Source organism: Centropristis striata, chromosome 15 (genome assembly GCF_030273125.1).
Source record: "Centropristis striata isolate RG_2023a ecotype Rhode Island chromosome 15, C.striata_1.0, whole genome shotgun sequence".
Taxonomy (NCBI): Eukaryota; Metazoa; Chordata; class Actinopteri; order Perciformes; family Serranidae; genus Centropristis; species Centropristis striata.
The window spans coordinates 28556293-28582027 of record NC_081531.1 but is presented as its reverse complement, the minus strand read 5'-3'; the positions used below and the strand labels follow the sequence as shown (position 1 = coordinate 28582027).

At 40.9% G+C, this 25735-nt stretch overlaps 1 protein-coding gene across 1 annotated transcript in view; it reads right to left on the bottom strand.

Annotated features, from left to right (window-relative positions):
- The window catches only part of LOC131986571 (protocadherin-16-like), a 95373-nt gene extending 93289 nt beyond the window's left edge, over positions 1-2084 (bottom strand). Inside the window, exon 1 of the mRNA XM_059351594.1 lies at positions 1621-2084. The gene's annotated coding sequence lies outside the window, so the exon portion shown is untranslated. The remainder of the gene's footprint in view (positions 1-1620) is intronic.
- Between the last annotated feature and the right edge of the window lie 23651 nt (positions 2085-25735).

The window sequence follows — 25735 nt, the reverse complement described above, 5'->3', positions numbered from 1 at the left end:
TAGGTATCATGCTCATCTATTCAGCTGCACTGAACCACATGAAGTGCAAGGTAAACAGCAGACTGTTTACCTTGTTGATAAAAAAAGACTTGACACTGAACTGGATGAATACAGCTCCCTGTCTTGGCACACTTGTGACAGACAGTGTTTAAAAAAAGACTCAGGTTTTAATGAAAATGATCACATCTCGTCTTAATAAATTCATAAATGAAGATGAAAAAAGACCATAAGGAGGTCAGATGTCAACATCTTATCTGCCATACCACCATTAAATGGCTTGTTATCACAATGATTTTTTTAAATTGTATCCTCTACAAATCTATACAATGACTTCAAGAATCAAGATATTCAGTTAAAATTGTGAAGTAGCCAATGTTTGGTTCAGTCTGCTTCTGTATGAGTTCCTGTTAGAAGCTGATGTGAGTAATTATAAGTTGTTTGTACAAACATAAGCTCTACTCGGTTGCAGCCGCACCAACAGATTCCCATATGGTTTCTCTTAGAAAATGTCTTGCTGCACGCCTCATCACTCTGCAAGAAACCAAACTCTTACTGGTTATATGCAGACCAGAGGCTGAGGCTGAGGCCGATGTTCTGCAGAGCTCGAGCACATGAGACCATGTAAGTGGATAGTGTAATAATGCAAAGATCCGTATCCCTCCTTACAGCAGAAAACCAGGAGCTGTGGATGCCAGCAGACACCAGATATGACTGGAATAACTATTGTGGTTAGGTACTTAAATATGCCCCTGGGTTCCCATTTTTAGCTTTCGGCCATGTAAACATATATAGACAGAACTGGCTACTATGAATACACTTCATGTTAAAAAATACAACTGTCAGAATGTATTTGCTGGATATAAAAACCACCTTAAATCGTCTTATTTTTGCATGTTTCATTTTTTCAGCTAAGAAAGTCCCTGTGCCAAATTTTGGTTCTGTTTTCATAATAAAGGAAAAATGGAAATCATCATCATGTATTTAATTATCTAAGTGCCTTGCTCATAGGCACCCATGGGTAATTCAAATTCTCTCCACTAGTGACGCCTCACAGTCTTCCTACACTGTCACATCAGATGGTGTCTCCAGGAAATAGTCCAAAGTATCCTGGCCCACTTTCTGAACTTCATTCGTGTTTCCCCATTTAGTGGTTCTGTCCTCCCTCCAAAACAAAGTGAATTCTCTAAGTTGGAAACCTTGAAGGAGGAAACCACTCACTTAATATCATTAAATATATCCAACATAAAAAGCCTATATGCTGGCCTACTAGACTAACCTCCCTTTCATGTTTAGCATAGGGGCTGTGCTGTTTTCTCTTTTTCCCATCTGGATGTTAAGATGGTTTGGCTGTGACTGGGGATCAATAATCAATATGAGGTTATGCTGCATCACCACATCCATTGATCCCGTATAATACTATTGTAGTCCCTCTCGTATGGTCTCCCCACATCGTAGCCTGACCAGCTACCACCTCTTGCATGCAAGGTGCAAATGCAGGGTGCACCCATCTATATGGAGGACCAGGAGCTTCCACCTAACAAGAGCCAATTCCTCTACCTTTTATCCCTTTTTGATGTGATGCATCAGTGAACACAGAGAATGAAAGGAGCTGTCACTTACATTCATCTGACCCACTCCGCAGCTCTGGATGTGCGCTCTGGATATCCCCTCCAAAACTGATTAGTATGCAAACGGGTTTCCAATTCCCCCTCAACGACAGACAATCCACCAGGACTAAATCTTGAATGGAGCCGTGCTGGCCAAGTGGACAGGGCTTCTTTTTTAGTTGTTTTTACATAATATCCACAAAAATGACAGCTGAGCCAAATCCACAGATTTCCCGAACCGGTACACCAGTACGTTTGGTTTCCTCCAGTGAAGGGTCTTTTTTAGCGTCCCCGTGTCAGGTGAGCGCGTTTGGATCAGCTGTAAGAAAAAAAAAGCTCCACGGTTTCTTTGGTGTCTGCAGAAGAAAGGAGCCGTCTGTCGCCCTGCAGTACTCTGCCTGCTCCCTCTCGCTGATCTTAAACGTTTCTCTCCTCTTTTTCTCCTCTCTCAGCATCCAGTCACTCAGACGCGGTGTGTGTGTGTATATGTGTGTGTGTGTGTATGTGCTGAGACAGAGCCGCTTCAGGGCACCGTGCACCTCACCGACTGAAAGCCGACTCCTCCGCCACAAGGCCCAGCCCCCCTACTCTCCTCCTTCTCCTCCCTCCTCCTCCTCCTCCTCCCCTCACCGACTTGCTAATTTATTCGGGTAGCTACACAAAAGGGGGGACAGAAGAGAGGGAGGCTGTAATACAGTGGGGAGTGAGCGGAGAGAGGAGATTGGAGAGCAGACTTTGGTGCCCCCCAGCTCCGTTCAGTGGAAGTAGTTTTAGAGACAAAGGAGCGCACAGTACGCCATCAAAAGAGGAGTTTAGCTCAGCATGGCACAATATGCATGGAAATTAGTCATTAACAGCATCATTTCTACATGTGGACTTAAAATCATGACACGATTTAGATGGACACCACACGAATTTCATTAAACCACATAAGTAATATTAGGATATTTTCCCGTTATTTTATATGTACTCAAGAAAAAATAATAAAATTGATGTATTTTGAATGTGAGGCTTTTCTAAAACATCAATCATGGATTTATACAGATCTGTACATCAATAACAGCTGGTACTAGAAACAAATCATATGGTTTGAAATATAGGCTATATAGCCATAATCATGGAAGATGAATAACACTGTTTTTTTGTTTGTCGGATGCATTTATTAGCCTACAACACAGGCTTGCATAATTCATTTTCATTTAGAATGTAATAGTGTGATATACTGACAGCTTTTTAAAATACAGACTCATTTAAATTAGACTTTTAACTAAGTCGTTATTCTTCGATAGCTTAAAGAGACAGTTTACCCCAAAATCAAAAATACATTTTTTTCTCTTATTTGTAGTGCTATATTAGCTATAGAGATGTTTGACATCTCTCAAATATAATGGAACTAGATGTCAATTGCTTCAGGTGCTAAAAAGTAGATTTTAAAAACCTCAACAGCAGGGTCATGATTTCAGAAAATTTACATCTTTTAAATGTATATTTTGTCGCTTTGAGCAACACAAGTTGTTCGCCATAGAGATCCCTTTTTAGCTGAGAAAAAACAGACATGCCCATATGTCAAATATTCAGCAACACCAGATCATTTAGACGGATGAATAGCACTGAAGGTAAGTGGGGGGAAAAACGTAATTTTGATTTTGGCTGGACTGTCCCTTTAAGACTATAACCTGAGAGAGGAAGCGGCAAGGTTCACACATACACTTTGGACTGCTAGCATCAGCAAGATGGGAGTCATTCATCACCCCAGATTTTAGGTCAAGCCTCCACCTGCATCGCTGAAGCAGAGCAAGGGAGGCGGTGTGGAGGAGGGAGAGACGCTGTGGAGGTGGGAGGGGCGAACATGAGGAGGGGTCTGTGGGTGGATGCAGTGGCCAAGGACAGCAATCAATCCATCCTCTCTTGCTTTGGGAGACCACATGCCCAATGTGTGTGTATGTTGCAGTCAGTGAAGGGAAATGGTGCATTTACACTTTCACCAGTAAGTGTTCACAATCACCAAGGGTGACTGTGACGTGATGACCAGACAGGCTGGATTCAGGCTCGTTTAGCTCTGCAGGAGACCCCATTTCACATGAAAAACTGTTTGGTTTAGTGGTTAGTACAAAAAGCAATGATCTATGAAAGACAAACAAATATAATGTTCCTGTTTCCTCATATTGTGACAGTGGTCACTTGGGGATTGGACCATCAGTCATGGCAGTATTTGTGTCATGTGGTACCTCTTAAAATTAACAAGGTATAAAATCAAATCCCAGAGGAACAACAAGGAAGAGAGTGATCTGAAGTGCAGTTATGTTTGTAATGTATGCTGCTTTCCTGAAATTAAATAGGCCCAAATAATACCTACTGTAATACACTTATTGTAATTGGATAGATTTCTCTTTGAAGCCTGTAAAGTAGGCTACCGAAATCCCTTTCATTGCTGAAAACAAAATATGACAATAGATATATAGAGAATAGCAATCTCAGCTAAGTTTCAATTTTTTTCTATGTTTCACAAATTCATCTTCGGCTATTTTAAAGCTGTAAATTTCTTTTATTGATGTTTTTCTTTGGAAGTTGTGAAGTACCAGTAAAGTATTTTCTCTCCTTAACAAGCCGGCCACATAATTCTCAACAACATTCGGCATCTATTTCATTCTATTCCTGCCCTTTGTTGTTACCATACCAAGTTTAACTTTATTGTTTCAGGACGATGTCATGTGTTAGATAAGATTACCAGTGGATACAATGTGTAATCTATCTCCCATTCTCACCCGCTTCTTCTCACCTCCCGACTGAACCCCAGGCCCCAGATACGCTTGCATTTCTAAGAAAACATACCAAAGGGTTAACATGAAAGATGCAATTTATAGCGGAGATAGAAAATGATCCACCAGTTGATTGTACTTTGCCCCTGATAGCTGTGAGTTATGAGGACTGTACTACACTTGTCTTATATATTAGCTGCTTGTGGAGAGGTCCGGTTGGCTGGAAAGACCTGACAGCTTAAAAGTCTTGATTAGTTTGGAAATATACATACTATTTTTAAATGACATATCAATTAATTAAAACCGAATACATCAACCTTTTTTGGCTGTCATTTGTCTTGTCACCATAATAAATAAGCAAATAAATGAGCCTTTTCCTGGTGAAAGCATACAATGTATAAAAGAAGTGGATGTAGTCACCGTGAAGACAGTCATTGGTTTGTGGACAACAGTTTTGAAGCCTAGAGTTTCACATCCTAAAGCAGTTGGCTCTAGAGAGTCTGTTGACAAGATCACCTGTTGTAATTGTTTGTATTAGGTGTGCTCTTGCTTGATTGGAACAATAACCTACCTTTTTATGTATCCATTTGACACCCTTGAATTGGAATGTCTTTAGTACAACTGATCACTGAGCAAGACAGGTAAACAAAATATTTCAATTTACTTCCATGAACTCAAAACCCACTATGGAAGGGTAAAAATTCTAAGACATAAAACATACAGTTCAAGTTACAAGTCAAGTCAACTTTATGTTGCAGCCATATGTACAGGACATACAGATAATTGAAACTGTGTTTCCCTCTTATCCCCTGTGCAAACAGCAATAAACATGAAATATAAAATATAAGTAAAAGATATAAAATGTAGATGTAAAAACATATATACAAGCAAGAAGACAGACGAAAAAACAGTGGCAATCTGGGAGATGTAAATAGTATAAATAAATATGACAGTATGAACAGATTAATGCTATAAATATGGCAAGTAGTATCAGTATGGCAATATGGCACAGTATTAAGAGATTTTATCAGTATAAATATAAATATGGCACTATAAACACAATTTACAGTACAAACAGAGAGTTTTTAGAGTTTTGTAAAGTGGCTGGTGCCATTTGGGGGGGGGGGGGGTTAGGGTTGGGGGGGGGGGTGGGGGGTGTCAATGTTCAGAGTATGTGGGGGCAGAGGGCAGAGAGGGAAGGGGGGGAGGGAATTCAGCATCCTGATGGCCTGGTGGATGAAACTGTCTCTCAGTCTGCTGGTTCTCGACTCCTCAACCTTCTCCCGGAAGGCAGGAGGCTGAAGAAGCAGTGGTTGGGATGGGTGGGGTCACCCGCAATGCTGAGTGCTTTGCGGGTCAGGCGTGTGCAGTAAATGTCCTGGAGGGAGGGGAGGGGGGCACCGAGGATCTTTTCAGCTGCTCTCACTGTGCACTGCAGGGTTTTACAGCAGGATGCAGTGCAGCCACCGTACCACACAGTGATGCAGCTGGTCAGGATGCTCTCTGTGGTTCCACGGTAGAAGGTGTGCATGATGTGGACTGGTGCTCTGGCTCTTCTCAGTCTGCGGAGGAAGTAGAGGCGCTGCTGAACTTTCCTGGCCAGTGATGCGGTGTTGCAGCTCCAGGAGAGGTCCTCATTGAGGTGCACAGCCAGGAACTTGGTGCTGCTCACCTTCTCCACAGCAGCACCATTGATGGTCAGTGGGGGTGCTGGGTGGAGACTCTCCGGAAGTCGATAATAATCTCTTTGGTCTTCTCCACGTTCAGAGAGAGATTGTTGTCTCAGCACCACTCGGCCAGTCTGCTCACCTCATCCCTATAATTTGACTCATCGTTGTGGTTGATGAGCCCCACCACAGTCGTATCGTTCGCAAACTTGATGAAGAGGTTGCTGTTGTGTGTTGGTGTGCAGTCGTGGGTCAGCAGAGTGAACAGTAGGGGGCTGAGCACGCATCCTTTGGGGGCCCCTGTGTTCAATGTGTGATGTTGCCGGTTGCGTTGCTACTGACCCGGACTGCCTGTGGTCTTCCAGTCAGGAAGTCCAGCAACCAGTTGCAGATTGAGGTGTTAAGTCCTAGACAGTCCAGTTTCTGTATCAGCTGCTGGGGGATGATTGTGTTAAAAGCTGAAGTAAAATCTAAGAACAGCATCCTCATGTGTGAGTCCTTAATGTCCAGGTGAGTGAGAGCTGAGTGGAGGGTGGTGGAGATTGCCTTATCAGTGGACCGGTTGGCCCGATATGTAAACTGGTAAGGGTCCAGGGAGGGGCGGAGGATGGATTTGATGTGCTGCATGACTAACTGCTCAAAGCACTTCATGATTATGGGGGTCAGTAGTCATTCAAGCAGGATGGAGAGGCCTTCTTCGTAACCAGGATGATGGTGGTGTTCTTCAGTAGGTGGGGACAATAGCTTGGCTCAGGGAGGTGTTGAAGATGTCTGTGAAGACATCTCTGAGCTCCTCTGCACAGTCCTTAAGTACATGACCAGGATTGTTGTTAGGTCCTGCAGCTTTGCGAGACAGGGACAGCACCTGGTCATCTGGAGGGGGTGTTGTCTTCTGTGCAGAGGTGCTGTTGTCAGCTTCAAACCGTCCACAGAACTTGTTGAGGTTGTTTAGCAGAGTGATGTCACTGTTTCTGTGAACACAAAAACACAGCATTCCCTCACAGTCTGCTGGGTCGATCTCAGAAGGTGAATATACGATGGACGGTATATCCGGCTTGTGTGGATTAGCCGCTAGCCTGGCCCGGATACCCCCGCGCTTCCCTAGTTTTTGTCTCCTCTCCCACTGCCTGCGGCGCTTCCTCTGTGGGTGAGCTGCAGTGGAGGGGCCACCGGAGTATGCCAAGGTCCTGTAGCTCTTCAGTGAGTGCTGGGTTTATTTCCCAGAAAAAGTGTTGCCAATGTCCTAAAGAGTCCCAAGGCTGTATGTACACCTTGGGATGGACAAACTTAGAATCAAACATAGAATCACTCGGGCACACCGACAATCTGTGGTAGCCACCTGTCAGTAACAAGGGAGCCCTGCCCTCAAGCATACCCTGTTTTATTGTCTATTTTACTCTAAATGGGACCATATTGATGTCTGCAGCTGAATGCCCCACATGTTTTACCAGTCTGTTGTTGCAAGCACAATCCTTTACACTGTGGTATGCAGGCATCGAGGCAAAGGAGACAGACTGAATAAGCTGATCAAGAAGGCTCAATACTCTGGAAGAGGTTATAGAAGACACAATACTGTCCAAACTGAGTTTATCATGGACTACCATAGACACCTCACACCCCTCCACAAACCCACAATAGCACATGAACATGAACAGTCGAGGAAGAAGAATTCAGATCCCTTACTGAAGTAAAAGTACTAATACCATTCTGCAGAACTACTCCACTACAAGTAAAAGTCCTGCATTCAAAACTTACTGAAGTAAAAGTACAAAGATATCAGCGTCAAAATGTACTTAAAGTATCACAAGCAAACATACTCAGACCCATTCAGATTGTTGTATATGTTCTAAATATATTATTAGATTATTATTATTGATGCATTTATCTAAGCAGTGTTTTACTGCTGTCAATGTTGGGCTCATTTAAATTGATCATGATTTTAAGTTAAATCTCAACCTGAAAAGTAACTAAAGCTGGCAGCTGAATAGTGGAGTAAGAAGTATAAAGTTACAAACATGGAAATACTAAAGTAAAAATACCTCAAAATCGCACTTAAGTACAGTACTTGAGTAGGTAAATGTGCTTAGTAACATTCCACCTCTGAACATGAAGCACAATGAACATCGTGCTGTTATGAAGTAGACTTGAAAACAGCAGTTGAGAACATTACCTCATTAGGAAAATAATTACTGAGGTAATAAGTGAAGTGAAACATAGGGTCCTTTTCTTTTTGCCTTGCATACAATTTGACTTTTTTCCCTCCAGTGGAGTTGCACCCTGCTGGCCATTCAAAAGAATGGCGCCTCTGCATTGGTTTCACTTGTTTGCTGTATAGGTGAAGCAAGACCCCCAGATTCCTTTTCAGAGCTTACTACTCCTCTTTGTGACATCGTGTGTCTGTCCCTGTCCTTGTGGAGTCTGCATTTGTCCTTGTGTGTTTGTTTGTGTCTGTGTGTCTGTGTGTATGAAATCGTTCAGCATCGATTTTTGTTGTGTGAACACTTGCCACTAAGCTGCAATTACACAGCTTTAACCAAAAGCAGATGGCTGAGGAGTGACACTTTTGGTGGGGCTCCCCACGATGGAGCAAGATTTATATCGCTGCCGCACACATTTAGAATTATAAAATCTGTCTTTTGCCTCTCTGTCAAATAAAAACACACACGTATTCACACACATACATATACAGACATATATTATGAACATGGAGTATACTGTCAGAGCATTTCTTTGGCTGCTGTGCCTTTCCTGTTTTTCAGTTCCTCCCTCTAACCTCAAAATCCACAGCCTGACCATGATAACCTCAGTATACATTTCAAACCTTTAGCACACCTCCCAGATTTATAGTCTGTCAAGTCTTAGATAAGCCTTGTATTTATTCCAACTCCATGCATTTATAACGGAACTGATTAAAGCAGCAGTCAGAGAGCTGTATATTCCCAGAGACCATTAAGAAATGACGTGATCTGGCCTTTTGAGCATCACCTAATATCCTATACAGATTTTATTTATCCTGGACCTACAGTTTGTTCACTGTGAACACAACATAGAAATAAGTGTGACACGGTGGTTAGCTAACTAGAAGCTGCTGAAATGCATCGTTAGGAGCTAATGGAGGGGACTGTCTATATTGGCTGTATGATTGGACTTGTTGGCTGGGTCTCTCTGTCCCGATCCTTTGCAAACACACCCAGTTGACCGCAGGACTGTGATGTGAATCAAAGCATCAAATTAGCCAAATTGGCATGTTTTCATGTGCAGTGGACTGAAGCTAATTTTTTTGATTTCATCACTTGAAAAAGAAAACTGGTGAAAAATGTAACATAACAAGTATCCTTCCTCTGTGCAAAATCCTCTGGAAAATGTATCTGAAATAATTCCTTGACTGGCAAGCAACACAATATCCTCACTCTGTATATCCTGGCAGCTCCATCCCTAAAAGGACTTAATGTGTCTCTTTCCAACATGTCTTATTTCATTCAAGTGTTATCACTTCATCTCTCTGGATTCAGTCCTTTTCCTGACACACAAGTCCATATCTACATACAGGACTGCACATACGTTAAACTTTCTTATTTTTGTCACTTGATTCTGTCTCTTTCTCTCACCGGACCATACATGCAGTCCTGTGTCCATGCAGGTGTCTGCCCCGGTTATCTGATCCACCTTTCCTGTGCGGCAGGATGGGATGAGGTCACAGCTCCACTCTGTGACTCTGTGCCAAGAGAGGAAAGAGTGGTAGCTTAATCAGACCTTCCTTTCCCATGGACAAAATGTCACTGTCTGGCCTTCATGAGGCTTTCTTTCAAGAAGAGTTTTGTTACTTGAGTGAGCAAAGAAAACTTCAACGTTTTAAGCATAGAATAAGCCTGGCAATATTCTATATTTGTCTTCTTGTCAACAAATCCCATGCAAAGCCCAAAATAAACAACTGATTTTGCTAACAAGTGTTGCCTGTGCAGCCAAAGCCTGATACAGCTTATTCCTCTGTGAAATAGACCAAAAACTATTAAAAAACATAAATGAGCAGACACTTTTACACTGGGTAACATGTGCTTTCAGTAACATTAAATTGGGCACCGTAGTCTATTCTAAATCAATTCCACACATGCTGTTCTGCTGTTGGAAATGGTCACAAGCACAAATAAGTTTCAATACACAGCTGATGATATTCCGCAACTAATGAACTATTCACTTCAGCTTCATTAATGTTTGCTCTAAATGACAGTGCTTAGTTGTTTTTTGGAATATCTTTTTTAAAAGTGAGTTAAAAGAACGGGTTTTGGGCCACAGAGAGTAGGAAAGTCAGAGAGAATTAAGAGATGGAGTAACAAGTTGTAGGTTTTGGTCCTTTTTCATTTTATTTGCTGACGAAAAGAAAGAATACTGCACCAAGTCCCCAACCCTTTCAACCACATAGGTCGTTTGTTCCTACCAGCATCAACATGAGATGAACATGTCATACCTCAACATGACGTTCACAGTTTTAAACATGTGGTTAACTTAAACTAACTTACTAAATAATTGTATTTGTTAAGTTGTAAGTTATATACATAAAATTACCCATGTTACATACTTGACATCAGTTAAGCACGTTAGGAAACTTATGTACGCAAGTTAAAATAACTCAACATTGACTTTTGTTTTCACAGGACACGAACATTAGACCCCTGGGTCTTGTTTTTCTTTGACCTGTCCATCCACCACAACCACCTCCATGTGTGGACTTTAGCGCTTTTTATACCGTGTAACCTGATTTCCTCCTTTGCTCCCACCAAAATTGCACCGGCGCAAGATGGCACCACCAGACAATAAATGTGCATATGGGACGTGACAAGCTGCTGGTACAAATGACCTTTGGCGTCGTTTTTGGTTGGAAGGAAAGTCTGAACGTATATTGTAATCCTAACTTCAACAGCAGTATTTATCTTTCTACTAAAGGAGTATTTCACATTTAAAAAAAAATCATTGACAGCATGAAACTACACACACTAAAACACTATGGGCATTTTCCCTAGACTTTTTATTTTTTCTGAAGTGCCTTCGTTCACCATTGGCAACAAATAGAGTTGTATTTGTCTTCATCGGTGCCTGCAGGGTATTCTTAGGGAGATTATTATAGCTTACTTTACTCTGAGGCCAGCTTGCCTACCATGCAACCACACACCGGCCCAATGACTTTGGCTCTTCTTTCAAAGCTACTACGCTGTGCATTTCAGCAGATGTCACTAAAAGGGGACCAAGACTTAAGCATTTAGGAATAAGATGTAGGGAATAAAAATCTATGGGAGAACTGTTTTTGTTCTGCAGAACAGAAGAAGAAAAAAATATATGTTTCTATTTTTTTAGGGTGTTGGCATCACATTTCCTGATGGTTATGTGTGGTTTCCTTCAGATTTTTTTAGCTGCTTCAGTGATTTTTACATGTGCATTGTTTGTGTGAGCTGTCTGTGTACTTGTGCAGCTTTTGGACTATTTTAGGGAGAGACTGAGGATAAATAGACATGAATGACAGAGCAGGAAAAGGGCATTGTTATTAGGAACGCAGAGAACTAGTACTTCCCTAGAGCTTTGCAGGATGATATCACAAAGTGTTCCACATCCAAATGGAAAAATGTCTGAAATAAAATGTTCAAAGCCTTGATATCATCACGGCAGCCACTCACCCCTAAAGTACCTGATATATACAGAACAGTGCTTTCCAAAATCCATCATTAAATCCTCTTTTCACTCAGCAAAGATTTCTGCTAATTCTGAGCTTCATATTTCAGCCTTATCTTGAATTACGTCACCTCCATAATGTGCTTAGAGTTGAAAGAAATGTTAAAACCCGTCTTCTCTGACTGAACTTCAGAGAGCTCTACTTCAGAGGCTGGCCTGCTTCCACTTGGCCTGAACAAGGCCTCCCAGCATTAGCTGAACATTCGCTGAGAATCTTATCTTCTACGCTCAAGCATGAAGGTCGTAACATTTTTCTTATCAAGCGGTGATCTTGAGGTAAAGAGTGAAAACAGGAAAGCAGTAGTCCAGGTTTAACACTGCAGTTGTAATGTCCTTTACTCTCTCTGTATCTTTACATGCAGGTTGATATCAGAGAGGGAGATTAAACAGTTCCTCTGACGAGCTTCCAGGTTTTGTATGAAGGAGGAAATTTCTGGGTCACAATCCATCTGACTTTTTTTTCCCAATTTGTTTGGAAGATGATTGCACTCACGTCTCTTATATCTCTCTTATGAATGTAACTTGCAAGGGGTTATCCTGGTTTGTACTCATTTTTCTTGTTTCTTGTTGAAAACAAGCTGTTATCACAGTTGTGTAAGGTACAGTAATCTCACTGTTCAGTCCACCACAGGATGCATCTTCATTTCGCCATAGAGAGGAAGTCATTTCGGAAGCCTGGTTTAAATATCAATGTCTCAGATCCAAGAGGTGTTTTGGCTCCTCTCACTGTACATCTCTTCACCTGGGACTCTTTTTGCGATGACACCTTTCATAACTCTCCTCTCCCCTCCTTCTTCCTCTCCTTTCATCACTATCTTTCTATACATGACTTGGATGTCACATCAACACAATACCTGCAGACTGCATCCTCCTCTTGTCACACTCTTCCCCCTACTCACTAATGTATCTCTCCATGACACCTCCCTTCCTCCCTGCTATCAGAATGTTTTATTGTTACGGAGCAAATACCCTAAGCAGCAAGATCCACTAAATCAGGATGGCCTCGATTTAAGAACTGATATTGTTTAGGCTGTGCGGAAACTATTTAGCTGCTGGCTGACGGGCTGCTATAAAACCTTGGCGACCATGAAACACAGGTTTAACGGAACTGAAACGACTCTTTTCCAGAAGCATTTTGTAATTGCCAAACAGTTGTGCAGATGTATTTATGTTACACTGATGAAAACATAAAACCTTCTGCATGTATGACAGCTATATTAACTGTAGTGTCGTATATAGTAATATAAGGCAGTGTTGTCAGTGTTGATAAAGGAATTTTCCGTAAGAATATGAGGGAAAGCTTAAATGTCAGTGTTACTAAAAAAGTGTTTATGTCTGCAGACAGTAGACAGCTACAGCAGCCATAGAATAAGAGAGTACTCTCATAGTGGCTCATTACACTGCGTGAATAGCTGCTGAAAAGCTTGCCTACCTCACAATGTGCTTCTAATACAAGCGTCTAGCAAACAGGAAGTAGCCAAAGCTGAGAACTTCCTGTATAAGCCCATCTACTGGCCAGCTTCTGCACTATGGGCACAGGAGGTTCCTGAATGCGCCTTAGTGTGTGCGTGTGTATGTGTTTGCCATTCAGCATTCCATCCCCTTTGCTTCCTTCCCTGCTCCCGGCCTGCTGATGCTCGGCATCGTGGGAAAGAGTGAGTCGCACCTCTTGCACACCACCCTCGCTCACTCACCACACACATAAAGCAGCAGAGACGGGGACAGATTTAGTGGGTGTTGTGAGCCAGATGTGTTGCCGCGTGGAACTCTTATGAAATTGCGCCGTTAATGTGCCACCGTGATTCCAAATTTAGAGTGATTCGATAACGAGTTTGTGTGTGTGTGTGTATCTGTGTGTGTGTTTGTGCGGGGGAAAATGTCACACAGAGAAGAAAAGGTTTTATTTTACTCAGGGCTTGCTTTTTAAATTGCACGTTTTTAACTAATCTGATCTACAGTAGTAGTGGACGAAGTACACAACTCAATTACTTGAGTCAAAGAGATACTCTTGGTCACATATTACTCCACTACAAAGTTGTTCAGTCAAAGATTTGGATGAATTAAAGTAGAGTTATTGCTTTTAAAAGTACATTTCCCTTTTAAAAGGTGCAGATTCTGAAGATAGATCGTCGATTGTTGAGTCTCATTTCCAGGTCATCAAATAGGCTACCAACGCTTTGGCTAGGTGATCTGTCAGGGGTCACTGACCTAAAGCGTTGGTATTTGGCAGGTGGCAACCTCCGGGTCTGAGCAGTGAGGCAAACCAGGAAGTGCCTTAAGCTGCATTCTACTGAAAATTCCATTTCTGTCCTTTCATTTTAATATAAAATGACAAAACTTCTCAGAAAATTTCAATCGCAAGTTAAAAATCATCTTCAAGACAATTTGATGGTCGTTGTGTAAATAATGACTCCATTTAGAAGAAAACAGAAGACAAAAAATCATATGATTTGGGGCGTGGCTACCTCTGATTGACAGGTCACTAACAAGGCGAGCCGTCATCAGGAGAGAAGCAGAACAATGCATATCCACGGCAACGTGTCAATAAAGTTATATATAACGTTATAGATATAAAAAAGGACGTTTATCGGTTTGGTCTCGTTTCCCTTTCACTGTATTTTCAGTCAATGACAGTTTATTTGAACGTTTTGTTCATTAAAAATGTCTTGTTCAGTGTTTGGTTGGACTAAAAGACACTCCAAGGAGTCGCTGTTCAGTTTTCTGAGGTCAGTAACATACATTTTGTTTTTGTTTTTTGCTAGCCAAAACTAACATCCCAGTTAATGCTCCAGTTAATGCTAACATGAATTAGCAGCAGCTTCTCTCAGTCGGGTTGAGGTGTAGAAAAGCTGTAGTCAGTAATCAGATCCCTCTCGCTCCTCCACACTCCAAATATGGTCTGCTCCCAGTCACAAACAAGATGGTGACGCAAGATGGCGACAAGTGTAACGATGAACTCGATGCCTCAAACGGGCAGTCCACAAACTGATAGGTGATGTCACGGTCACTATGTCAATTATTTATACAGTCTATGGTATTTGGCAGCCTCAGAATGAGACTCCAGGTCGCATAATGCACCTTTAATGTCAATGCGTTGTGTTATTGTTGCCAGAATGAATTAAAAGACCATAATGACTCTGAAACAATCTACTGAATTAAAAGACTTGCTTGCATAGCTGTAGAACAAACAGCTTTAATCATATGGTACAATAGCGATAGAAAAATAATCAATACTGCCGCCAAGTTCAAATTTCACTGCTTAAAAGATGCAGTTAACACTTTGATGTTGACTGAGTGTGTTTAATATTGCATTTTAGAAAAAAAAGAATATTCATCTTCTGATGTCCATGCTTCAAAGTAACCAGTTATGGGAACCTAATAGAAATGCACTGTCAAAAGGACAATATTTGTCTTTCAAATGTAGTGGAACAAGTTTCTCCTAGCAAAAAATACTCAAATAAAGTACAGTAACTTGAACTACTGTTACAGTTCACCCCAGTCTGATCTTTCCTTGCATGCTGAAGGATAATGTTCTGGAACAGATTCATTCCCTCAGAACAAACTACACACACACACACACTCCCTTCCGTTCATCCCTAGCTCCCCAAAATAAAATTTACAACTTTATGTGACAACAATAAGTCCTCTGTTTATATATATACACGTGTGTGGTGCGTGTGTTATGGGATGTCTTAACCTTGGCTCAGCCTGTAAAGTGTGTGTCAGAGACTTCAGAAGGAAAAGGAAGATGAGAGGGTCAAGTGCGTCGGGGGGAGATAAGTCGTCTCTCGCGTTGCCCTTCTGGATCAGCTGCTTCCTGTTTATTGTTGCACTGAAGTGTTGTCCCATGAAGATAACGAGCATTTGACCTTTGACTCCGGCGGAACAGAAACACATCCTGCGACGGATGCTATATTGTTCGGCGCCTCGTAACGCCTCATCAAGTGACCACAGTGACCTGCCATCTACTAACATTTGTACAGTTTGTACGTCATTGTGGATCAGAGTGCAGCCCTGTGATTGACTGGCTTTAATTTCAAGTGGGATTATCTTGACATTATGATCATTAATATGATTAATCGACACCACTGACTTAACGTTGCTTGCATGGAGGCAGGATAATAATTAGCTGGATGTCAAAAAAAAAAGGTTAACTCATGTTTAAAGTTAACACAGATCCAACTTTTATTTCTAAAAGCAGCTACAAACAAATCCAACACCTGTTTCCTCCACTGAAAGAAACATCCCCAAACATTTGGTAATAAATTAACACAGCTTATTTGAATTTTTGCTTGTCTTTTCCAAAGAGGCCTTTAAATGTCTCGCATACACTGAATAAAACTCTAAAGAATCTGGCTTTACCTCTCAGAGCACAAAGCAATCCCTAAAGTAAAATCTGTTATTTTTTCAATAAAGTTGAGGGTATAAGTTTACATTAAGACAGAAGGAGTTGACAGATTATACTCAATGTTTTATGATACAGCGTTCTCAAAACTTTGCCTATCTTCTTGGAATCAGAGAGCAGGAACTTAAGGCCACTTTGAGTTTGGAAAACAGTCAAGAAAAACTTCAAAATCGGCTCTGTAACTCTCACAGCTGTCTGCGGCTGGAGCCAGGGCAGAGGCTGGAGAATTTTTTGCGTCCTTCCTACGGTGTGATTTATGTCCACACCAGTCTTCTCCCACTGCTCCGACTTTGTTTGGTTGTTTGTTTTTTTGGAAGAGTTTTCTATTTCTTTTCCCAATAAATTGCTCGCTGCAGGACAATAATCAAGATAAGGTAATGCTCGTTCTTCCAACCAGTGCCACACACAGCACAGGTTACAATATTTACATTATGGAGAGCTGTGTGGCTTTTTAGAGGGATTAGGGCCAGAAGATGGAAAAGCTCCAACAAAGCTCATATTTGTTCATAAGGATGTTTGAGCTAGTTTGGCAAAATGACAAAAGTATATAGAGACTTGAGGAAAGATGGAGAGCAACGGTGAAGTAAAGCTGAGATTTAAAAAAAACAGGACAAACTAGAGCAGCTCAGGTTCTACAGGAGTATTTTTCATGATCACTGGATGCAAGTTCAAACAAAAAACAAAAGTTAACTCTGCTGCAGCCATTCACAAAGCTTGCGTGAGCAAAACATGACAAAATAAAAAACCCACAAAATGCGTTCCAAAAGCCTAAATAACAAGCTGAGAGTAATTAACTTTGGGTTCCCAAACCCCCTCAGCACTGCAGAGTGTCTCTATTAGATCTACTTTGCAGCATTCATTCAAGGCGTGTCGACCATGTAGCGATGTGACCTGTGCGTGTCCCTCAGCATGTGACCTGGACCGTGTAGTCCGCATCCTCCAAGGTCTCCTTTTACTAAATGGCTCAAGAAGAGAGAGACGAACATGTTTTTGTAAGCACATTTAGACAGTCCTGTGTGTATAGTAAACATGGTTAACAAGGTTAAGTCCAGACTCCACACTGATAAGGGCTGGAGACGGACAGGAGCCACTGATGATGTGGTGTGTGTTTTTCATATTTAGTTTCTAAAGCCAGTAGTCCTTCTCTCCAAAAACTAACTCACTAAACTTAATTTAGAGATCAATGTTCTTGTCTCTATGTTTCATTACTCAGGAGGCTAAAAACAATGTATTTTCATGCACTGGTCAATTTTGAAATTTAAGGCTATTTTGCTTCCATAACTCAAAGAAAAACCCTCATGTGAATATTCAAACATGACATTTTAGACAACTTTAATTCTATTAAACTATTATACTTCATGGAAGTAATCAACAGGGGGGATTTCATTTAATTTTACAATATCCTTAAAAGCCATTTCCTCATGGTCATTGGCCTCTGACCTCAAGATATCTAAATAAAATTGGACTCTATGGTTGCCCAAGAATCTCCCCTTCATGCTAATTTCATGCAGTTTGAGGCAAAAACCATGCAGTTTTTGCATGGTAACACAAATGTAACACAAATGTGTGATTTTTGGTCATTTTAATTTGAACATTTCTGCATAATGGAGTCCCTAATCAGTCTGTGAATTGCATCAATTGGGCATGACTGGAAGGCTGAGACCCTCGTGGAATCAATAAGCCGACTTTTATTCATGTGTGATGATGTTAGCCTCCATAGTAGCCATGTCATTGCAGTGATAGCATTTCTTGGAACTTGACCTCACTATATAAAATGACCTGTTGTGATCTCCATGATAATCACTTTCATGAAACTACACAACCACAAACTTTAGACTAAAAGCATTCAAAGGAGAAACTCAGTAGTTTCCAGAACAGATGTGCTCACCAGAAATGAATGGATTTTCTATGGTGCTCCTCGAGGTCTTGGTGTCTTAATGTTGTTTTCTGGGTTAGTTTTGACCATTTCTTATCAATTCTTGAGAAAAAGGTCAGAATTGGTGTCCTACCATGGTATCAGTATTTTCAACCTAGAAATGAGGTTAAACATCTTCTCCATAATCACATACGAGACCTTTAATGTCGTCATACTGCTGCAGCGTAAGAATCAGAGAGAATACCAATAAAAGATGACAGTAATTTATGAAATCACTAAACATATTTGTGACATCATGAATAAACTACACCGAGCCCATGCCGTGTTTGGACCGGCGCGTCTGTCCTCAGAGGTTTTAACTCTCTCGTTCCGCTGGCAGCTTGGCAGTCAGCAAGACGTAAATATTTACAGTGCCTTGTCTGCCATCTAAACACCCTTTCTACATGACATATTTATTCAATTATGCTTCATTTCACAGAGACAAAAAGAGCACTACAAGGTCCCGAGCCAAGTTGTGAGCATTTTCCACCAACAACTGTACAGTCCCGATGGCTTTGATTCATAACAGACGGAGAGAAACTTTGGATGCATGTATGACATTTGTTAAATACTCTCTGTAAACCATTTCGACTGGTGAGGAAATCATAAACACTACTCATTCAAGGTCCAGGTAGGCCGCTTGGAGTCGACAGTGTGGTGAGGTGTTTTTTGGAACGAGGCCTCTGGCTTTACAAAGAGCACTGTATGAGCTACCAGTGATTACCTACCACAAGGGAGGTATTCTTTAATTCACAGCCGTATTTCTCTTTTATTAAACATTTGTTTTTTTAGCATGCACTCCACCACAAGTTTATGGATAGTCAGCTTTCCAATTTGCAGTACAGATAGTTGCAAATGCTCCAAAATATTTCTTCAAAACCAAAAAGAAAAAAATCAAAGGTCTATACTGCAGTAATTTCAACATTTGCATCAGTTATTTTTTCTACAATATTAATCTTAAATAATACCAAATGGGTGAGGTGGCTATGAATGTCCAGAGAAGCCAACACTGGCAGCTAATTTTTCATTTTTTTCCAAGCATGCCTACTTCCATATGAGCTTGGAATATAATACATGCAGTTACACGGTTCAGCAAATGTGAAAAAGAGCTTTCAAAGATCGCTCTGACATCTTAGCGGGGAAGCCCTGTGATCAAATGTGCGTTGTGGGACAAGAAGAGTGGTTTAAGTTCCACTTCTGTGTGTCCAATATCTGTTTATATCACTACAGTGCATTCTAATACTTAGTTATACTGTGAATGATTAGTGGAGGGTTCAGCATAACATTGCACTGGGACTACTGAGCACAAAGGGATCTGCCTGCTCTCATGTTGGCACGCAAGTTGTTGTAAAGAGAAAGAAAAAAAGTGTTAATTTGGCTAAAGGCATTCCTCTCAGGCTCTGGAACATAATTCGTCCTTTGTGTGTGTGTGATCCATTACCACATTTTGTTTATTTTGAGTGCTTTGGGAGAAATCCCCTCATTTCTCAGTCCCTTCCATGAAACTTCATAAGACAGTCTTAGTTTTCCTCTTCCCTGTGCTACAGTGCTGTTGCCTATCCGGCAGACAGTGAGCTGCCAGTCACCTTTGAACAAGGTTGACATCATCATGACTTCATTAGTCTTTCTTTCTGCTTTTCAAAGTCACTCAAAGTCAGTAGAGTTCTGTAAACCTGGATACTGACATTTGTTATACAACCCATGTGGCCCCAGCTGGCACACTTCTCCTCCTTTTTTAAAATTTTGTTTTGCTCTTTTCCCTCTGTGATGCTCCTCTCCTTTCTTAACCTAATTGTTGCTTTTCTTTCCGAGTTTGCCTCGGAGGCACAACTTAATTCTTTCTTCTGAAATATCACTGTGCCTTGTAGAAGCAGTCTGTTTCATGTTGGTGAAGTGTGTCGGGTGCAGGGTGCAGGGTGCAGGGATTTGTGGATATTGAGGTTGTGGGCAAAGGGGGGATTCGCTCGTCTCTCTTCCACAGTTTTATTCCACAATTTTCCATGCATTAGGCACTTATTATTCAACTGCTGCAGCTTTCATACACTCAAACATACTGTACACATGCACATGCCATGGAGACGGTTGTGCACAGGGCTTACATGGGGACAGAGTGGTCACTGTGTTTCCCATCATCCTCTTCACACACAGATAGCACTAAATGGAAAAGCAAGGTGGCGTGTGTGTGTGTGTGTGTGTGTGTGTGTGTGTGTGTGTGTGTGTGTGTGTGTGTGTGTGTGTGCAGCCACAACCAGAAAATCTGCTGCACCGCTTAGGATACCCACCGGCTGTCCACATCATAGTGACCACTGATTTCTGAGCTCTGTAATCACTGTACACAGGACTATTTTAGTGCAATCTGACTATGGATTAGACAGCAAATTGCCAGGATAGTGAGCGTTTCCATGGAGAGGGTGGAAGTAGCTTGTAAGGAATAATAAACAGAGTTAGATTAAGATTAGACGTGACGGTCTGAGAGCGGTGGCAGCTGTAGGAGTGTGTGTGTCTGTGTGTGTCTGTGATGTCCAAGTGCGCGTTTATTTTAAATCATAAGGAAGAGAACAAGGAGGTTTTCATACAGGACTGAACTTTAAAATGCTGAGAGAAGATGCTTTTTTTTTTTTTAAATTCATCCTCACATTTAATCACAGCCATTTGTGCATGTCTAACTGATGACTTTTTCCTCATCCACTATTAATCAGATGGGTGTAATGACAAGCTGACATAGCCATAAATGTTTATACTCTGTCAAGCTCACACATGTGTGTTGGAGATCCACAAACTTGTCCAAAGTCTTCCCAAAGTTGAATTAATTACAGAGTTTGTGGTTACAACTGTCATGAAAGTCAGCTCAACCCAACGATTAGCTCCTTAAATGAAGAAAAGTATGAAAAAAGTCTGTCAGAATCCCCCAAGTCTTAAACACTCCATCATGTAGATATTATTAAATGTGACTCCCATCAGCTGGCAGACTGCTGAGAGACTGGTGTACATACGCAGTATGCGTCAGCCACATATGTACATATATAGATAGCACATGGGACATCTTTCAGAGAAACCGGAAAGTAAAGTACACAAACAAAAAAAACTTAGTGATGACTTGAATTGGAAACCTCAACATGCATTCCTGACACTACTGCATTATTTCCGATCCACCACAGCAAAAAAAAAAAAATCCTCACAATTTAAGCATAATATTTCAACAAGAACAATTGAAGAAGACACACATCTTTTTCTACTTTTCTGTGGAATGTTTTTTAAGTTTTCATGAAATTGCACTACATGATGGATATATTAAGTATGCTATTTTCCCTGAAATTATACAAAGGCATGTCAGAGCTCATTTAAAAGACAAGGGATACAGAGTTCTGATAAACGCTGAAAGCCTGTATGCAGATGGTATGTAAATCATGCCAAAGAGAAAGAATCTGCTCTGGCTCGATCAATGATAGTGGTGTAAATTATTGAGGGAATAGCATCGCCGTGCAATGAATCATCTCGGCAGCAACTGGGTCACCGTTGAAAGAGTCAATGCATTAAGTTGCTCTCATGAGGTCATCCGCTGAGTTTGTTTTTGTTACCGATCAGCTTCCAGGAACAAAAATCTAATACTAGGATTAATAAAAGAAGCCCTTTGTCTTTTTTCTCAAATCAAATATAAAGTCGTCTTTTAGTTACTTTTAGAATCAAAAGTGGGACCATTCACCAAATCCAAAATGTCCCTTTCTCTCAGATTCATTCATTCATTCATCATCCTTAATCCTTAGAAGTCTAAGCATTCACATTACTTAACCCTTTGGATTTTGAGGCTATTTTGTCGGTTTTGGACTCCTTTTCATTCTGCCTGTATAAACCACTTACAAATCTTATCATTGTTTTCAAGACAACCTCACCTATATGACCTGATTATTTTTTTCATTTTGACATACTGGATCAACATTTTGAACACAAAAAACACACAAAAAATTACAAAAAACACATAAAAAATGAAAAACAAACCAAAAACACACACAAAATTACAAAAAACACACACAAACCCACTCAAAACACACCAAAAACACACACAAAATTACAAAAAACACACAAAAATTAAAAAACACATAAAAAACTGTTGTAAAAATTACAAAAAACATGTAAAAACATAAAGAAAGTTTTTTTTTTTTTTTAAAAACAGTAAACACAAAAGATTGCATTACAAATGCTAAATGCACAAAGCTAAATTAGAAAAATCTCTGCAAAAAAAGTAAAATCATGTTAATATTCTTTTTTTTTTTTTTTTTTTACCTTTGCTGAAAAAGGGTTAATGCATTAAATTGGACATGGAAACTTGTGGAAAGGCCAAAACTTTAGAGTTCAGCTGACAGCAGGGCTCCATGCTGCTGAAGTTTTTACATCGTGACGTCATGAAGAAGTCGCGCTCTGGCGATTTTTGGAGTCCAGAGGGTGAAACACTTATCTGCACTCGGGTTGCGGGGGGCTGGATCCGATCCCAGCTGACATTGGGCGAGAGGCGGGGTACACCCTGGACAGGTCGCCAGACTATCACACGCTCTCATTCACACATTTAGAGTCACCAATTAAACCTAAGTGCATGTTTTTGGACTGTGGGAGGAAGCCAGAGTATCCTAGAGAACATGCAAACTCCACACAGAAGAGCCGCAGGCTGGAGTCAAACCGGTGACCCTCTTGCTGTGAGGCGAGAGTGTTAACCACTGCCTGAACGTGTAGCCCGCTTTCTTTCAGATTGGTCTTCAAATTCTAATTTCAGGTTTTTGACCATGTTATTGCCCTATGTGATTGCTGAGTGGTGCCATTAGCTTTATCACATTTCCCAGCAACCAATTCCAGGCCTCTGATACTAACTACACTCACCTGCTCTCCAACTGGTTAATTTCCTGAACATCACAGAGAGGGCTGGGGTGGGTGTTCGACAACAAAGGCAGGAAAGAGTTTGAAAAACGGACGGCTTTGATAGTTATGAGCTTATTGTGCTATACTAAGCACTCTTTCTACGTGTGCATGAGTGTGTGTGAAAGGAAATATGGGTGCCATGTGGGGTTTAAGGTGTGAGAGGAAGCCTAACAGGCCGTCTCATTTGTACGCCACTGTTATAGCCACACACTGGAGCTACTTTGATGAGTGTTGGGGTGCCTCGCTGTGCTCTCCAGGTGTTCAGCGTGACCATAAAAGCAACTCTTGACACTAAACACAGGAGTTCTTGTTTATACTAATAGAATAATGGAATCATATTTCACTATGCATTATGTCTCTGGGTTTGAATAATATGAAACACTTCCCTAAAGGCGACAGATTCCCTGTGAAGATTTGCCAAGCGTCCGTGCTTTTTATTCTGTCGCTGTGATGATTGCGGCCCAATAAAGACGGCAGGGGGCCGTGATTTTTAACGAGTCCATTCATATGGCTTGTGGCTTCTCTTGTTCTTTCTTTCACTCTGTCCATCTGTCACACTGCTGAACACGCCTGCATTGTTCTGTTGCGGCTAATGCTAAAGGTCTGTCGCCCTCTGATGTGGTGGTGCTCTGAGGGGGAATATAACTGTGGTGCAACGGGAGTTTGGAGGGTATGAATAAAAATTGTCAGATTGTACTTGATAGGAGGCAGTGAGTCCAGAAAACCTTCAGGGACATTATCAGAAATGTACCACAAATCTACTTAGTGTTCTCTGTGTGTGCGTGTGAATGTTAATATGTGGCAGTTTTATTTGGATACAGCTCCTCATTTCTGTTATTGTGAGAGAGTCTCATTTGGAGCTGATTCTGCAGAGCAAATACAACTCCCCCGAAGACAGTCTGATCAATCCCAGGCTACAGGGAAGATTCGGGTTTCTTCTGTGATTTTCAGTTACAGGTGGTTTTCATTTTAGTGACAGTATCATCTTCAGATTCTTGTCCTCTTCAGCAGCTGGCTTCTGCACCCTGACACACCCTCTTTTTCTACGTTACCCAACTCCTGTGTCCCCACTTGCCCTCCCCAAACTTTTTTTCCACTTTTTTTTTTACTTCTTCCCCTTGTCTCTCACTAAGTCTCTGCACTAAAAGAAAAAGGCATTAATGAGTCATTTCAAATAAAAAAGTATTTAAGAGCTTTGTCACTCAACTGATGCCGAATGTATCATTTTTACAACATGAAGTCATATTGATGTTAACCTTTTAATGCTTTAATAATTACAGTCCTACTGGTGAGAAACTTGCAGCAAATTTCGGTCCCAAGAAGTCATCACCAAAGCTTCTAAGATCTGTTCAAAATTCAAATCAAGAAAAAGGCTCTACTCTCTTCTTACAATGGCAGAAGGGAGGATTTTCAAAGACCCTCTGCAAAATCTCAGTGTTTATCCATGTGTTTATCTTCTTCAGTAAAGCAAAGAAGAAACCTCCTAACCAGAAAAAATAAAGATGCTCTTTGCAAAAGGAAGCAGTTTATGGAAAATGTGGTCATAATTTTAAGAAACACTTACAGTAAACGGCCACTGCTGTGGGAAGCTGCAATTCATCCTGTCTACGGCCCAATCTAGTTCACGATAATTGCAGAAAAACAAAGACAAAGAATTCTGTTGACAATGACGTGTTGGTGTTAAAAAGTTCTGCACATGTCTCCTGTGATGCATCATTTCCGTACTAAAACATGCAATATAAAAGGACACATTACAGTCCTTCCGAAAACTGTCAGAACACGCTCCGGCAAATCCTCTAAAGTCCTTTCATCCTCAGTCATTGATCAAGTTTAGCTTGCACCAAGTCTCCTAAACCACATGACCTGTTCCTTCCCTTTTAGAGGTTCAACAGGAGTGTTTCGTAAAATTAGGGCCCCTTTTGGCAGAAGATCAACACCTTGTCATACCTAAAGATAAAGACTGATGTTTATTTATGTGTCAAATGGTCCCATTTTTGTTAAGGCTCAGCAACAAAATTACGTGGTTAGGCTTAGGAAAGGCTTACAATAATGACTGCTAGTCGTGAGTTAGTTACACAAACAAAATACATAACTTTAATCCTTAGACGTCTAAGCATTCACATGACTTAACCATTTGGAGTTTGGGGCTATTTTGTCGGTTTTGGACTCCTTTTCATTCTGCCTGTATAAACCACTTAAACATCTTTACCATGCCATGTTGGTATCATTGTTTTCAGCACCACCTCACCTATATGACCTGATAATTTTTTTCATTTTGACTTACTGGGTCAACATTTTGAACACAAAAAAATTACAAAAAACACATACAAACACACTCAAAACACACCAAAAACATAATAAAAATTACAAAAACACGTAAAGAAACACAAAAAAAACAGATAAAAACACAAGGACATTATAAAAAACAAAAAATCTCTGCAAAAAAAATAAAATCATGTTAATACACGCTAAAAAAGTGTTGATGCATTAAATTGGACATGGAAACTTCTGAAAAAGCCATAACTTTTGAGAAAAGCTGACAGCAGGGCTTGATGCTGCTTTGTTTTTACGTTGTGACGTCATGAAGAAGTCCTGCTCCGGTGCTTTCGTGGACTCCAGAGGGTTAAATAACAATGGAGACACAAACATCAGGGTGAAAACCCTGGTGTTTGTTAGACTTATCCCATAGGTGGACCTTGTCATTCTTTATACTTTTCCACACACACACACACACACACACACACACACACACA